A 17,573-nucleotide genomic window follows, 5' to 3' on the forward strand; every position below is an offset into this window, starting at 1 on the left:
AGGACTTCAGCCCCACAGGGCCTCGTGGGAACCACCAAAGGCCAAATCACCAAGCCTCTGGAAGGACAGGCGCTGTAGCGGAGCCAGACCTCAAGAAGACTGGAACCAGGACACCGTTGAGAATCCAAGGTTACCCCAGGACTTCAGCATCGGGAGTTTGCACATCGTCACCTCAGCGATCAGTTATTTATGGGCCTCAGCTCTCCCCCCTGGCTGCGCCTACTAGCAGTGTCTTGCCGCTTCTCTGCCTCCCCTAACCGGCTTCCTCATCCCCTCTTTGGAATTTGTAAGCTGCCAGCTCTTGACCTATTGCGACCTGCAGACTTAACTGTTTGGCCGGTGTGGCGCCCTCACATTTAGAATTCCAAAGTCTTTGGGTGAGGCATGAACTTGGCAGTCACTCGGATCTTTGCCCTGCGGGCTACCTTCGCCACGCCCTTGTACCTTATTTGCATACCCCGCCCCCTGCTGCAGGTATTAGACTCCGGACTCTTGTTCTCTACTTGGTTTCTACCTCACAGCTTCTGCTTATCATGATTATGCCTCCTTCCTCATAACTTTGGCTTATTCTCCCTCATGGCTTCTCACAGCTAACCAGTCATTCCCAGCTCAAAATCTCCACAGGAAGAACCTGAACCACATGGTCCAGTTGGGGTTAAACTTTTCCCTCTGGTTCTGGCTGGGGACTGCCAGCCAGCCTAGAGCTTGGTTGCTTTAGGTCAGGAGTCCAGTGGGTGTCATCAGCCTTGGCTGAGAAGCTGCAAGGCCATGGAGAACAGAGCACAACTGTCTGGGGCTGACACCTAGGCAGGGGCCATGAGCAGTGCAGTTACATTTAAAAGGGATGGAGGGCCAGGAGGACCCCTTTATTGTTCAGTGCAGTGAGTCTGAGTGACTTCACTCTGGAAACCTTAACAAGCCTGAGAGAGTGAGGTTCCATTTAACCTCCTCAAATAAAATCTATGATACCAACATGGAATCTTTAAGAAAAGGTTAAATTCAGTGTCCTCTATCTAAGGAGTCAGTGATGTGTATAGCACACTTTAGAAGAATTTCCACTGAAAATTATGAAGGTTAAAAATAACAGAGGATATTTAATGTGTATTCAAGTGTTTGAGAACTCTTGAATGGTCTATTAAAAAAAAAAAACCCTCCTTTTTTTAGTAAAATAGGAACTAGTTCTGCAAAGTTAAAAACAGAAGCTCCAAAAGTTTTCTAATCCTGGCTCTGCCACTTATCAGCTATCCAATTATTTAGTAATTCAGTTCCTCAATTGCCTCATCTATAAAATGAGGGTAGTAATAGTATATGTATCCCGTAGCATTGTCAGATTAAATGAAATAATCCAAGTAAAACCTTTCAAATGGGTACCTGGTGCATAGTGAGTGCTAAAAATTGATTATTATTACAGTTGCTCCTGTTTTGTTATTATATAAATAAGGGAGATATGTACTAACACCCTAGTAGAATTTTTTTTGTTTGTTTTTGTTTTTGTCTTTTTGCCTTTTCTTGGGCCGCTCCCACAGCATATGGAGGTTCCCAGGCTAGGGGTCTAATCGGAGCTGTAGCCGCCAGCCTACACCAGAGCCACAGCAACTCGGGATCCGAGCCACGTCTGCAACCTACACCACAGCTCATGGCAATGCCAGATCCTTAACCCACTGAGTAAGGCCAGCGATCGACCCCGCTACCTCATGGTTGCTAGTCGGATTCATTAATCACTGAGCCATGACAACTCCCTTAGTAGAATTTTTATAATGGTTGAGATTTTCCTCTTTGTACGTATATATTCTATTTCTTTGATATTTTGTTCTTCTGTCATGCAAATTATGTATTGCATTTCCATGTGAAACAAACTGCTTCCTTTGGCTTGCAGTGCTATATAACAACAGTGTTTTGTTTGGGGTCAGGGGTGGGGTCTGAGCTTGTTTTTACTCTAATTCTGGTCCGTCTATCTGTTAGTTTATTTTGGGCCCTAGACCGAAAGCCAACCCAGGCAAGGCAATCTTCAGAGCAGGCCCCAAGGCAGAGAGCTGTCAATTTGAAAGTAAACACCTTCGAAAAACAACAAAGGCTGTAGCTGATGCCAAAGGATTTATCTAAAGTCCGTCTCTTTGGAGTCTCTGGCCAGTTCTAGGATGACTTCCTGACTGGAAACAAGACAGGAAAGTGCTGGAATGGGTGCGTGCCAAAAGGGCTGAAGCCTGAAAGGAGTAGGACCCAAGGAAACCTTTAGAATCAGTGAGGGAGCTTGAGAACATGTATCCATGCTGGTCTCGTCTTAGACCAGTTGATCCTAAACCTCAGGGGTGGGGATGGGGATGGGAGAAGGCAAGCAGCATGTTTTTAAAGCTCCTCAAAAGCCAGGGTTAAATCCCCACGAGGACGTCTTCTAATTTGCTTCTTCCCCTGAGGAGGCAGGCCTTCCTCAGAAGAGAGGCTTCCAGCAAGAACAGAGAAAAGGGGAAAAGAAGACATTGCCCGAAACCTGCTCGTCACTGCAGCCTTCTTGGGAGTTGGCCAGGCCTTGCCCTCTGCTCTGCACTGTGTGGAAACCAAGGGGGAGGAGACGAGGAGATTGCCATGAGCTTTGCCTGCCTTCACAGAGCTTTCAGAACAGCTGGGGACGTCAACAGGAACATAACAAGAAATGGTCACAGATGGAGTTTCTGTTGTGGTGCAGTGGTTAATGAATCCATGAGGTAATGGGTTCGATCCCTGCCCTTGCTCAGTGGGTTAAGGATCCGGCGTTGCAGTGAGCTATGGTGTAGGCTGGTGGCTACGGCTCTGATTGGACCCCTAGCCTGAGGACCTCCACATGCTGCAGGAGCGGCCCTAGAAAAGGCAAAAAGGCAAAAAGGCAAAAAAAAGAAAAAAAAAGAAAAGGTCGCAGAGCTGTGAAACATCACTTTGTGGCTCTGACTGAAAGGACGTGCTCTGAGAGTTCAGCCAAGGGTGAGGTGATGGTTGGCCTAGGGGAGACGAGACGGTCCGAGGGTGAGAAAGATCTGGGCACAACGGGCACGGCACCTGAGAAAGGCAGCTATAAGAGCAGTGAACAGATTGAACAGCGTCAAAGGAAGGGCATGGGGTGGCACCAACCGTGATGAGATCACTCTTTTGAGGGTGCAGGATATTTTCGGGGACTAGTAGGAAGTACACTTGGATGATTTAAGTAGAGTGGGGGCCAAGTTATAGAGGGCTGCTTACCAGCCCAAGTCGTTTAGACATCATGCAATAGGGACGCTGTCCCAGGATCTTCAGCAGTGAGTGATAGGCAGTGTTTTTTGAGTAATTCAACAGTTGGAGGAGGCTGGTGGAGGGGACTAGCAAGACTGGGTAATACTGATTGCTGCAAGAATTCCATTGTGAGAAAAACAAAGACAAAAACAAAAACTGGAAGACCTGTGTGGTAATAGAAACAGATAAAGAAAAAGAGTAAATCCTAGAAGCAGCTTTCCATTCCTTTTGTATGTGTTTATTTTGATTTTTATCAGACTATATGATACATGCATATTATAAAATTTGAGAAATCACAGAAAAGGAAAAAGGAAAGAATGCATAATCTCTCTAAACACAAGTAACCACTGCTTTGACATGTTTCTTTCCAGTTTCTCATATATTTTTATGTGGTTGTGATCTCACTGTCTAAGCAATTTTGTAGCTCATCTTAAAGATAACATATGTAAGAACTTTTCTATGTCATTAATAGCTTTAAGCTTTACTATTGTAGCTGTGTTGCCTTTATTGATATGGATGCACTGTTATTTACTATAGGATAATGGATTTCAAATTTTTTTCACTTCTTCCCTTGTTAAAACAGTGCTGGGTAGAAGTGAATCTCCATGCATTAATCCATCCATCTTGGTGATTATATCCACAGGAAAAATTCCTAGATATGCCATTACTGAATAAAGTTGTGTTTTTTTTTTTTTTAATTTAAAGCTCTTGGTACTTACTGAGAATTTGCTTTCCAAAGCATTAAAGTAATTTGCACTTCTGCCAACAGAATATATCAATGTTGGTTTCAATCTAATTATTTTTTTCTAATTTGCTGGAGTGAAAAATGAAATCTAATTTGTATTTTCTTTTTAATTGGTGAGGTTGAACTTTTTATGTCCTTATTAGCCACTTGTATGGATGGTTTATCCATTCTCTTTTCCCATCTAGAAATGGTAAGAAGGAACAAATTTTAAGAACTAGCAATATACTGAGGATGAAAAAGAGAGAAGACTCAAAGTTGTCATGTTCTTGGCAAAAATAAATAAGACAAAGCAAAAAAAAAAAAGACCCCCTAAACAAAATGAAAGTTTAGATAGCAATCTAGAAGAAAAAAAAAAAAAGCAACACATATGGCAAAAGAGTCTACTTTCTGAAAATTATAAAGAACTTATACCAATCAATAGGTCAACAACCTAATATCAAGATGGGCAAAGGACATGACAAATAGTTCTAGAAAAGGAAATGCAAGTGGATTTTAAACACAAGCGGATATTCAACCTCACTCACAATAAAAGATGCAAGTTAAAATGAAAATGAGATCACATTTTCACTTAGAATTGCAAAGAAAATGTTTGATAATAGACTTTGTCAAAGAGGTTGTTGGAAAACAGGCACTCAACATGATTGATACACTGTTAATTCATACGATACTCTGGGGGATAAGTGGGCCATAAAAATCAATATGGAAAATATAGACATATCCTTTGACCCAACAATTCCACTTGTGGAATTTATGCTACAGATAGTTCACAATATATATGAAATAATATATAACCCAGCTAATCATTGCAAATTTATGTGTAGAAGCATAATATTGGAAATAACCTAAGATATCTCAGTGGGAAACTATTAAATAATATAGGGTGTATTTGTACAGTTGAATATTATCCATTCATTAAAAAGAACAATGGGCCTTTGTAGATACCGATACAGCATTTTTCCAAGATATGTCGTTGACTAAAAAAGCCAGGTGCAAAGATTCCCACTCTATAAAAGGGGTGGCGGTGAGGAGCATAGCTATTCGTTTGCTTGTAGGTTCCCAAACTTGTTTTGGATTGATACATAAGACCCTGGTAATGATAGCTGCTTGAAGAAGGGGCACCATGGGAACCAAGGCAGAGGTAAAAAAAGAGGATTTTCACTCTATCCTTATGATCCTTTTGAATTTTGTGTCATATCTACAATGGGGAAATGTGACTATTAAGAGTATGAAAATAGCTCTTCTGCATGGTATAAAATCAAGGTTCAAAAGGGCAGCTGCTTGGCTCCTCTCCAAGTTGTGATTCAGATAGAGCTGTATTCGTTAGTTGTTCTACCCTAGACAGTAAGCCTGAGGTTGTAGGGGCTGTCAACACTGATTTCCCTGTCGAATCACCAACATCTCGCCTGGAGGGGAGGAGCTTAATCAATACATCTTAGATGACTACCAGGATTCTAATCTAAGGAATAGATTAGAAAAATGGAGCAGCCATGGAGAGAAACAGATTGGTGTGAAAGGAAGACTCAGAGAGAAAGGCATTTAGGAGTGAGAAGAAGGTACCTTGCAAAAATGTTGCCAGGGCATCAGACTTCAGAAGCACTGGCTCAGAACCAGCCTTCCCCTGCTCTACCCGCCCTGTTTGTCTGCAGCGCTGTCGAAGAGGGCTGTGGAGAGGAAGCTGGGGAGGTGGGTGGGGCCCTAGACACCATGCAAAGGAGTGAGAAGAATGAATGAGGGAAGTGAGAAAGAAACTGAAAGGCCAAACATACTGTTCAGACTATTTTGGCTTCAAGAGACAGAGATCTAAACCAGAGAAGGAATTTATTGGCTTGTGTAACTGGAAAGTCCAGAGATTCAACAATATCATCAGGATATTCTTTTTCTTTTTCCACCCCCACACCCGCTTTTCTGTGCTGGCTTTATTCTCTTGTAGGCTCTTTACACATGCTGGCTTCTGGCAACTCCAGTTTTACAATGAACGAATAAGTGGCCCCAGCAGTTCCTAATAGTCCTAGTTAAAAAAAAAAAAAAAAAAAAATTAGAACTGATACTTTCTGGACAACTGGAATCCCATGCTCATCCCTGAAATAATCTTCTTCAAAGTACTAGTAGACCAGGCAAGGGTCACGTAATCACCCCTAAAGGGTTAACACAACTTTAATCTTATGAACCAAGAGTTAAGGAGAGATAGTCCCCAGAGGAAATCATGATGCTGTTTCTGAACACAAAGATGCTGGACAAATAAAAACAATAATAGCACTCCACTCTAAGCAAAAATAAAAGATTAAATGACCATTGTTCTTTGGCTTAAGAATAAAAATTGAATTTTTGGAGGGGGACAAAAAGTCAAGACCCTAGAGAAGGTGGGATAATTACAGGAGCAAACTCTGGAAGAAATGGGAAGGGAAGATGTTCAGCTGGAAACACTGGTGGCAAAGAAGAATTAGGGACGCCTAGGGCTGGGAAGGGTGGTGGAGGCCACCTAAGGCAGCTCTCCTACTGTCTTCTTCGAGCCTTCCTGCCCCAGGTCGTTCGCACAAATTAGGATCCCTTACAGGACCATTCGAATTCTACTTGGACATATTCATCATGGCTAGTTCATGATTTTGAAAAGTATTTAATGATATTCTTGTGCAGTTTTAATTCTTTGAAATGTCTGCTTTTCATTGAGCTGAAATCTGGTTCTCAGATTGCCCTCTGGATTAACGAACCTCAAGGTTATTCCTTCCATTGGATGATCCTTAAAGCTCTGGAAGGCACTTACATTCCAGCCTCAGTCTTTTTTCTTTCAGCCAAGCACAACCAGTTCTTTTGATCAAATATCTGGAGACATGGTTTCCAGCTTTTTCTATAGCCTAAATGTCTTTCTCAGGATTTATGCTGATTTATGTATGTCTGTCTCTATTTATCCTTAGTGCCTCCCTTTATCTGCATACCATACTTTACTAATGCAACTTAAATTTCATTGGCTATTTTTTTTTTTTTTTTTTTTTGCAACGCTACTCATTTTGAACTCATTTCCAATAAAATCCCAGGTCCTTTTGGACATGAAATGTTGCCAGGTCAGGCTTTTTGTAACTATGCAAGTGGTTTGTTTTTTTTTTTTTTGAGCCAGAAGAATGGAACTTCCCAATTTTTTCTTTCAAATCTCTTCTTGACTACAGCCTGTTTCTTGCCCTGCCAAACTGTGACTCTTTATAACCAGGTGGTATAAAGCCTGTGGACCTTGCTGCAAAAAAAGAAGAACCCTCTGGCATCCATTAACCCAGCTGGTCTTTTGGCATATGCCTGGGCTAGCTCTCATGCCTGATTCTTAAATAATCTGGTTTCTCTTCCTTGCTGATGCCTTAGGCATATGCTATACTACTCTTAAGTGGGAAGCCTTTCTGTCCCATAGCTGTGTGTCTATGTGTGTGTATCAGATAATCAGCTCTGACCTGTGCTTCAGGTCAGTCACTGCCAGGTTGTGCCCACCGTTCTAGATAAGTGGACACTGGTGCCAGTAAGTTGTTCCACCCCCTTACTCATGGCCAGTCAGGTCAGATCCAGAAGGAGTTGGAACTAGTCATATCTGGCCCGTGTTTAGAGTAGAGCTGTCAGAACCCTAAAATCATCACCATGTGGCCAAACTATCTGATAAGCCTGCAACCCAAGTCCCAAATTCCTAGATATCCCCCTGCTCCAACCCTTAACTGGAACTAAAGCCCGTTTTATTTTTTCCCTGAATTCCTTATGAACCCCTCATCTGGTTCATAGATGACATTTTTCAAGAGGCTATCCATCTGCCTCTGGAATCTGGAAAGTCCTCCTCGATCTAAGGTTTGCACACCCACTTGTCTTAAGAAGCTAATATCTAGAAGCCTTTTCCCACACAGGCCCCTCACACTAGACCCTTTGCACATAGATGCTCCAAAGTGAACTAACATTCACCTTCTCCCTAGGACTTGATTTTGACTGCTGACCTCTCCTTGACAGAGGCTACCTCCTTTGCTTCAAATCATCTCCACTGCCTTCTTGGCTCCTCTTATCAGCTTGTGTTTCTGCACCAGGAGATGCTAAGTCCTTGAAGCTCAAGGAAAGTGCCGATTATGGTTATTAAAGAAAATGTGTAACTATGACACAGAGGGTGTGGTCAAAAGAGGAGCCTCTTCCCTGACCTGAGGAAAAGGGTCGGGGTACACTATGCCAGGTGTAAATGCCAGCTGCCCTCTCACCCTGTCTCCTGCAATGCATGCATTCAAAACCCAATGCAGTCACCCTGAAAGAAGGACTGAGGCCTCAGACTCTCACTACAATGTTGGAGTTACACTTCAAACATTTTCAAAGTACCTACTTGTTTGTCAGGATTTATTTCTCAATTTTCCTACAAATCTCTATAAGAGCTCATTGTCAAATTGTGTACATAGCAATAAAGGGATGATTTATTTGTGCTTCCAGACACATATTCTGTGTCCATGAAGAAGAAATGCTGGCTTGAAGAGCAATGGTAAAGCCAAACCATCAGTCCTAAACTTGTCTTGGGCGATGTCCTTTTTGTATTATTTTAAAAAGAGGAACCAGGAATTCCCATTGTGGCTCAGCAGGTTAAGAATCCAACTAGCATCCATGAGGATGCAGGTTCAATCCCTGGCCTCACTCAGTGGGTTAAGGATCCGTTGTTGCCATGATCTGTGTTGTAGGTTGTAGATGAGCCTCAGATCCTGCAGTTGCTGTGGCTGTGGTGTAGGCTGGAAGCTGCAGCTCTGATTCGACCCTTAGCCTGGGAACTTCCATGTGCCACAGGTGTGGCCCTAAAAAACCTTTTTTTAAATAAATAAATACATAAATAAATGAATAAAAAGAGGAACCAGGAGTTTCCACTGTGGCGCAAAGGGTTAAGAATCTGACTGCCAAGGCTCAGGTTGCTTCGAAGGTGTGGGTTTGATCCCCGGCTCAAGGGAGTGGGTTAAAGGACTCCGTGTTGCCAAGGCTGTGGCTCAGATTCAATTCCTAGCCTGGGAACTTCCATATGCAGCTGGTGCAGCCATAAAATTAAACAAAAATAATAATAGATAAAAAGAGGAACCAGATTTTTCTTCAGGTGAAATTTCTAACACATTCTCTCCGAAAAATAAGATGCTGGAATTGAGGGACCATACCCTCAGGATTTTCCAGGCTGCGACCACAATAAATACTGGATGATGTCACCTAGAGGAGAGAGGTTTACTGAATCAATGCAGTAAATAGTGTACAAGGAGTAATTACAAAATCTAACAGGAAATCTTATGAGAATTCCTAGATCCTGAAACAATCTTCCTTACCAGTCTAAAATTAGTAGATCAGAAAATTAAAGTAATTTTTCATTTTATTTGCTAGCCAGTCGAAGATTCAAAACGGAAAAACCAAGCTTAGATGTGTGGGACTTTTTCATAGCAAAATAGAAAGTACCTGGAAGGCAATCCAAACAAAATCATTTAAAAAGAAGTAATGCTGACATATCTGCTGAGGAACTGGTCACCAGAATGTTTAGACCAGATCCAAGAATGTCAATCCACTGGCTCCTATGCTGATTATTTTGGGACAGAACACAACTTTCAAAAGGAAAAAAATACAAGACAGCATTCCAAGAAACCCTGCCAATTCTGAATCTGAAGATATTAGCAAATGTACTCAGCATTTCTTTCATCAAACAAAGTCAAAGTACAGCTTTGTATTTAATACAGACTGTTTAAAGGATTTCAGAGAAATAGCACTCATTTCAGAATAAAAAATACTGAGAATGATGGGGAATAAGGTTTTGCAAGACAGACGAAAGGAATGAATTCAAGAACTCGTGGGAAAGGATTTAAGATTGGCCGTTCTTCTGAGAACGGAGGAAAGGTAGGAGAGCCTTGACGAGTCAGAGAGAAACAATATAGAGAAAGGGGGGATGACAGGGTTGATGGTTCCTCTTAGGCTGGATGTTTCCAGTAAAACGAGAAGGGTGGGACTTCCCTGGTGGCTCAGTGGGTTAAGGATCCTGTGATGTCACTGCTGTGTTATAGGTTTGAGCCCTGGCCCAGGAACTCTGGCCTGCACTGTTGGCAGCAAAAAATGCAAAATAAAAATAAAAAACATTAAAAAGAAGAAGGGCAAGAAGCTATCTTTTCCCCTTTCAGGGCTGTCTGTTAGCGCGTTCAGGCAGGGACTGGATCTGGTTGGTCCCCTCCTGTAATACCTGCCACTTAGCACAGCGCGTGGCATCTTGTTGATGCCCAATTAGTGCTCATTGAATAAAACGAATGAAAGAGTAGGGCCATTAGGGAGTTAGAAGAGTGGGAGATGCTGGGAACAGCTATGTGTGTTAGGAAGCAAAAAGAAATGAATAATGGGGTTGCTAACAATCTGAGGTTAGGTGGTTTGCATTTAAATCGAATCAGCATTTCTCTGCAGTTCAGCAGCAAGAACAGAAAAGCAGACAGATGGGAACTGGCGTGACCAAGAGAATGGACTGGAGAGAGGACAAGAGGGTCTAGTATGCATGCGAGGGCGAAGAAGGCCAGGCTAGAAATGGGGTCAGGCGTGGAGACAGCCTGAAAGCAGCAATAGATTGCCAAGGTCACGAGACTACAAGCACTTCTGAGTGCTTTCGGCAAAGAGCCCCTTTAAAACGCCAGTGTAGTATACAGCTTTGTAACAGGCTTGGCATCCAACTCAAATTTTGACTCTGAATTCTGTGAATATTCAGATATGACTCGTGTCTTGTAGCCCACATTCCTGTGGCCCAGTTTGTTCATTAAATGAATAAAAAAGGAAGGGGAGAAAGAAGGTAGGCATGATTAGCCTGTGTTATGTCTCTTCAAATTATGAGCTATTCATACTTTGTGTGTCTATAAATGTATATAAATATCTGGCTGTGTGTATAATAATTCTCACAGATACATATTCCATCATAAATATCCCCAGATATTTTCCGCAATATTGGGGTTGATAAAAATGTTTGGGAAAATCTGTCAGTTAGCTGCATTCTATTTTATCTTCCATGTAGTAGGATGGAGCCAAGAGCTGGTAAATCCTGGGCTTGAGGACCCAGGGGATAGGCTGGAGGTTTGGAGCTGATGTGGGCAGAGAATCAGAGCCAATTCCTGGGTATAGGCATCTTGGCCAGAGGCCAGTTACTGAAAGGAAAGGAACTAGAAATGACACAGTTTGACCAGGATCAAAGACCGTGGTGCAAGCCGGGTCAAACAGAGGAACAAATTAGTAGACACCATAGAGAAAGTTAAAATCCAGCATTACTGTGTGTTTGCCTCTTTGGAAGGTGCCAAAGGCAAACCCTTTGTTAAAACTTATCCACTGTTTTAGTTCTCTGCCTTCAGCATCAAACACATTTTCCCTTCTAGGATTTTCTATTTTGTATTCATTTTCTTAGGATCTCTTCTTGAAATGTCTTCTTATAAGCTTCTTTTTACTTTGCTTTTAATTTTTGTTCATGCTGTTTCTTTGGCAAATACATATACTCATATATTTAGGATTCTCAGGTTGGAAATTCTTCCCTTGTGACATATCGATGCAAAGGTAACGTTAGAAGCCTGATTAAGAGAAACAGTGACTCATTGTGAGTTGGGAGTGAGGTGGGAGTAGAGGTTGGAGGGAGAAGAGAATGAAAGGAACTTCCACTCTCCTCCAGATTTCCTAAGTCCTCAAAATGCAGTGTTTCAAGGGGATCCATTGTTCATTTTTCTTTTTTTTTTTTTTTTTTTCTTGGCCGTGGCATGTAGCCACTTGATGTGGGATTTCAGTTCCCAGATGAAGGACTGAACCCAGGCCACAGTGGAAAGCCCTTTGTCCTAACCAGTGGACCACCAGGAAACTCCTCATTATTCATTTTAAAGGAAGACAAAAACTCTATGTTTGTTTTCCTATTGGAAGAAAAAGAAAAAGAAAAAAAAAAAACTATTGGGTCCTATTGGGTCTATAAATCATGAAATATTAATATGGAAACAAAAGACCTACCTCTTTGCTCTTATCACCTGCTTTAGTCATACAATCCTTGGATTTGACTGTGTTGTGAATTTATACTTCTGAAAAAAGTATATCTCAAATGGGATTTAGTATGTTTCTAAATGCCAAAGTGCTTGCTACAAAATTATTTCCCTTCTCTTCAACACTGAATCTATCACAGAGAAGATAATTTAAAAGAGGGCATGTAATGTCTGGAACAACATTGTATGAAACTTGGATTGGGCATCCTCCTGTTCAGTTATATAAAAAATAGATTATGACTTCAGCGTGTGGGAATTTTTATTTAAACAAAACCATCTCAGGAGTTCCTTTTGTGGCTCAGTGGGTTAAGGACCCGTCTAGTCTCCATGAGACTGTGGGTTCGATCCCTGCCCTCGCTCAGTGGGTTAAGGATCTGGGAACTTCTACCTGCTGTGGGTAAGGCCCTGAAAAGAAATGAAAAGAAAAAAAGCAAGCCATTTCAAAATCACAGCACCGTAACAATTGTTGAGTTTTCCCCTCATGTCCTTGAGATACATTGTTTAAAATTTTTGCTTTTGTCACAAGATATAAATGCCCTAGAAATAATTAATTTGAAATTGAACACAGGTCTCTGGCCCTGAGACTTCAGATATTTTTTTCTTCCTTGCTTAGTTATCCAACTAGTTAAAAATCTTATGCTCTTTGATCGTTGATAGGAATGTTGACTTGGCACAGTCCTTGCAGCTCTAAACTTGTGATTTTTTTGTTGTTGTTGTTGCCAACCTCCAAGTATAAATTTCAACAAGTTAACAAGATTCAGTTCTCCCCTCTAGCCCTAAATAATCATTGATGCATTCAAGCTATGACATGTCATCTCTTGTCCATCTTTTTATATCGCACAGACTTTCAATCAGCCATTTTGGATCCTGGCCACACTTGCTAGGAAGTAACTGTTTAAATATGTCTGCTCCTAACACATTTCTGATGGGATTCCCCTGGCAAAGGTAGATGGGATTTTTAAAATTGGAGCCATACTAGAAACAGAATTGTTTTTAGTCATTGCTGATGAGCTTCCTGGCCAGCATACATGCAGCTGAAGTGACAATTCCATGGAACAGCACAAATGGCAGAAAAAAGTAAAAGATGGCACCTGCAAAACAGCTGCCTGCTCCCAGCAGAGCTTAATTCAGACTTAGTTGCCTCTCCCCGCTGTTTTCTCCCTGCTTAAATGTTTTGTATCTTCCTGCCATTTTGGTGCTGAAATTCCGCCAAAAATGTTAAACACAATTTGAAAGGAAAAGGAAAGCATAAAGATAAAACTTCCCCAGATGGTATTACAAGGAGGAATGCAGCTTTTTCTTCCTTAAAATTCTCTTTTTCTCTGACAGACTACCTTCAAATAAAAGCCAATGCATCGAATCTAACCTACTTGTCTTAAAATGAGATAATTGATCATAGCTAGTATTTACTGAGCTATTCCTAAGTGCCAGGCACGGTGCTAAATGCTTTACATTCATTATTTTCTCTAATGCTCATGGAAACTCTAAGAAGAAAGTATTTTTATTACTCTCATTATAAAGATGAGGAAACAGATAAAATGGAACTTGATTTATGTGCATTTATCTGCCTGTAGTCGTATTTCTAGACCTGGAAGGGCTCTGAAAAATCACAGTTCACACATGTATCTTTTTCACCCGTTGAATATTAACACCTACAAGTATAGATGGAGTAGAGGGGGGTCCACAAGACGGGCTACAGTTATTTTTAAACTTTTAAAAGGGTGTCTTTAGTAATTCTGTTTCTAGGCATATACCCCAGAGAAACTCTCCCATATATGCAAAGATATATTTATAAGAATGCTCATTTACATAGCAGTTAAAATGAATAAACTAGATTTTCATGCATCAACATGGGTAACTCTTGAAAACAATGTTGTATGGAAAGAAAAAAAAGCAGAATGATATGAATTTATAGTATCATTTACATAAAAATTTTGTTTAGTAAACCCTATGTTTGGGACATAAAACAACTGAATATGTTATTTGTAAATATGCATTTTTGTAGTAAAAGGATAAAGCTATAGACCAGAAATGTAAAACTTTTAGGATAACAGTTACCTGGGGAGGAAAGGAATAGGATGGGGGACAGGGTACAAAGTAGGCTTCACCTCATAATGTCTCATTTCTTTTGCTTTAGAAAAAAATAATACAAATATGAGAAAATGTTAACATTTGTTTTATTAGGAGCTATATGAGTTTGTTACCTTATTCTCTGAAATGTTTCATATTTTAAAAAGTAGTTCCATCTTTAGAAAGATAAATAGGTATATTCATGCTGGGAAAGAGCGGGTTTCACTATATAGAGCATTATCTCCATAATTTTAGGGTAAAATTTTTCTGAAGCAGATTTAACTAGATGCCCAATTTATTCATAAAATAACTCCATATACTATCCATAGAATGGCTAGCTTTACGTCTTATAAATTCAGTGCAATCTCCAAAATAAACTAGTTATAAAATATATATTTCATTAAACTGAATTTCTTTTTTTCTTTTTATGGCTACACCTGCAGCATAGTGAAGTTCCTGGGCCAGGGGTCAAATCAGAACTTTGGCTGCAGCCTATGCCACAGCCACAGCCACACCAGATCCGAACAGCATCTCCGACCTACACTACATCTTGCGGCAAGGCCAGGTCCTTAACCCACTGATTCAGGCCAGGGACCAAACCCACATCCTCACAGAGACAGTGTCAGGGCCACCCCCCCCCCCCGGGGGGATATCATCAAGGACAACAGGAAGGACCTTTGTCTAGAGACTATTATAGGCCACATGCTTCTGGCCAAAGATTCCTCCTAGTGGGTCATCGTTATTATCTGGACTATACATCCCCAAATCTGATCCCCTGATGGCCCTCCTCCTCCTCTCCCTTTCTTCATCTCCAATAGCACAGGATTTCACCATGAAGGTAAACATGCCTGATTGCTATCTAATTAGGTCACGTGGTTTTGGTTGTGCGTGTTCCTCATTAAATGATTTCGTATAAGGTTCTGGGTCACAGCTAAAAATATTTCAGCTTGAAAATTAATTTAATCACTTGTTTGCTTTTGTTTGGAATCTTCACTTTCTAGATAATAATGTAGTTAAAGAATACTGTAGCCAGCATTACTTACACTGCCACTTACTTGTTAATATTATATTTTGTAAGTGAAGCAAGTACTCCTTGTGTATGTTTAAAAATAATCCCTCTCAGTTATGTAACTAGTAATCAGTACCAGTTTGTTTGTGGGCATGTGTTCATACACATTTTTGTACACCTGCCTTGTTACAACAAGAAGGTGGGTTACAGATACAGATAACACCAGAAAAAAAATCTCAATTTAGTGAAGAAATGGAAACAGAGGATGTAAGTCAGGAGTCAAGTGAAGTATGTAAAGTGCTTCCTGTTCAATCTTATACACAGGCTGGAAGGAGACTGCATACATGGCTCTAAGCTTCCTCATAGTCAAGGAAAATACTGTCAGTTCCACAATTGGGTATCCAGAAGACAAAACAAATGGATAATAAACAAGGGAAACAGAGCTATTCCAGGTGCTAAAACTAAAGAAAAATACTTTCCAGATTTTGTCAGAGAGAGTCAATAGAGCAACAAATTTCATAGTGCTAGCCCGTTCGACCCCTAGCCTGGGAACTTCCACATGCGGCAGGTGCAGCCCTAAAAAGACATACACGCACACAAAGTAGATTTCAGGACCCCCAGGATCCTATCTTAGTAAGCACCCCAGGTGATTCTGGCAATGATGGTTCTGACATATACTTTGAGAACTATCACCCTGAAGACTGATTAAATAGCCCTTCTGGGAGTCTGACCTTCCCACAAGGAAGAGTTCCTTGGGTGGGCTGTGGGGAGGAAACAGTGCCGGGTCCCCTGTGCAAGGTCAGGTGTGAGTTATGGAGCAGGCAGGACAGGTGGATTGGAGCCACTCAGCCTTCAGCCAGCTGAAGGACTTTTCCACTGAGAGGCCTAGGTTCTCAATTTGGAAGAGCAAAGGCCTCCCCTCTCCAGATGCCCGATTTGGTCCTAACAATTAAGAGGAGCACCCAAGCCAGGATACAGATGACCCCATATTTAAAATTCTAGCTATGAAGTTCCCGTTATGGCACAGCAAAAACGATTCCGACTAAGAACCATGAGATTGCGGGTTTGATCCCTGGCCTTGCTCTGTGGGTTAAGGATCCAGTGTTGCCATGAGCTGTGGTGTAGGTCCAGATGAAGCTCAGATCCTGCATTGCTGTGGCTGTGGTGTAGGCTGGCAGGTGCAGCTCCTATTCCATCTCTCACCTGAGAACCTCCATATGCCTCAGGAGCAGCCCTTAAAAAAAAAAAAATCCTAGCTGAAGTATCTCCTACTCTAACAAGTTTCCCTTTACCTAATAATAGTGGCTAATATTTACTGATGATTTACTAGGTGCCAAGCCTAAGTGCTGTATCTGAGAATAACCCATTTGGGGTAGGCACTATTTTCATCTCCACTTTATGATGGGGCGTGTTGAGAGGGCCACTGTGAAGTACCCATCCACAAGGCACCATGCACAATGTGGTCTATGTCCATGACACCCCCTGTGGTAATGCAGGGCACAGCCTTCACAGCCTTACATACTGGGCCCGACATTGTGGATCAGAGGAGTTTAGTAACATTGCCAAGGTCCCGCAGCTGGAGCCCAGGCTCTGAAACCTCATAGATGAGAAAAGGGAGGGAACTATCTAAGAAGAAATTTCTGTGACCCAGCCAGGAAGTGAAGAGAACTAACTTGGGAATCAGTATGCGAATTCACCTAAGGACAGGTAAGAGTGGAAAGTCAGGAAGTAGCACATTGCTGTGAATCAGTTGTGGCAGTTGAGAATCTCCCAAGTTTCCCTGGATGAGGTCCCAAGCCACATTAAGTGATGATGGAGAACAAAGCCCCCAAGCTCTCGTTCCTGCTTGCCTTTCTTCCAAAGAATCCTAAAGCTGAGCCTCCTGCCTCCACTGTCCTGTCTGTGCTCCTACGACATGTCTTTATCACACATTTGCCCCTGTATTCAAGTGATTTTTTTCCATGTGTGTGTTCCTTGCCAGGCTTATAAGCTTCTTGAAGGCAGGGACAATAATTTGCACATTTGTACCTCCCATGGCCCAGGGAAGGCATGCCAAGTGTGCAGGACTGGGCATCTTTGGTTCCCTCCTCTCTTCCTTATGTGTCAGGCATTAAGCTACCTGCCTTCAAATTTGTGGGAAAGACCTACAAATAATACCGAAGTGCTTCACACAGAGGGTGATAGAGATAAGCACAGCGTTACTGTGGAGCCAGAGAAGATGGGTTTAAGGGAGACAGAAGGCCTGTAAGGGCCAGAGGAGATTGATAAATTGAGCCAGACAGAGAAGAAGTGAGGAGCGGAGATTCTAGGCAGCATAGATAGCACGCACAAAGAAAAGTGGATGCTCATGCATGAGAGAGAGAGAGAGAGAGACAAAAGGAGAAGAGAAAGCATTTGTGGTAAGTAGCTTTGTGAAGAAATTTTCACTGACAGTGTCACCAATGGAGGGGCCTGGGGTAGGGGTGGGAGTAGGGTAGGCACTCTGGTGCCAGATAGACTGTGTGGTCCA

General features: G+C 41.7%; 1 long non-coding RNA gene across 2 annotated transcripts in view; it reads left to right on the top strand.

The window, feature by feature from the left end:
- The window catches only part of LOC110260247, a 104,583-nt gene that overhangs the window by 85,077 nt on the left and 1,933 nt on the right, over positions 1-17,573 (top strand). The gene's annotated exons all lie outside the window — the stretch shown is intronic.

Source organism: Sus scrofa, chromosome 4 (assembly GCF_000003025.6).
Source record: "Sus scrofa isolate TJ Tabasco breed Duroc chromosome 4, Sscrofa11.1, whole genome shotgun sequence".
NCBI lineage: Eukaryota > Metazoa > Chordata > Mammalia > Artiodactyla > Suidae > Sus > Sus scrofa.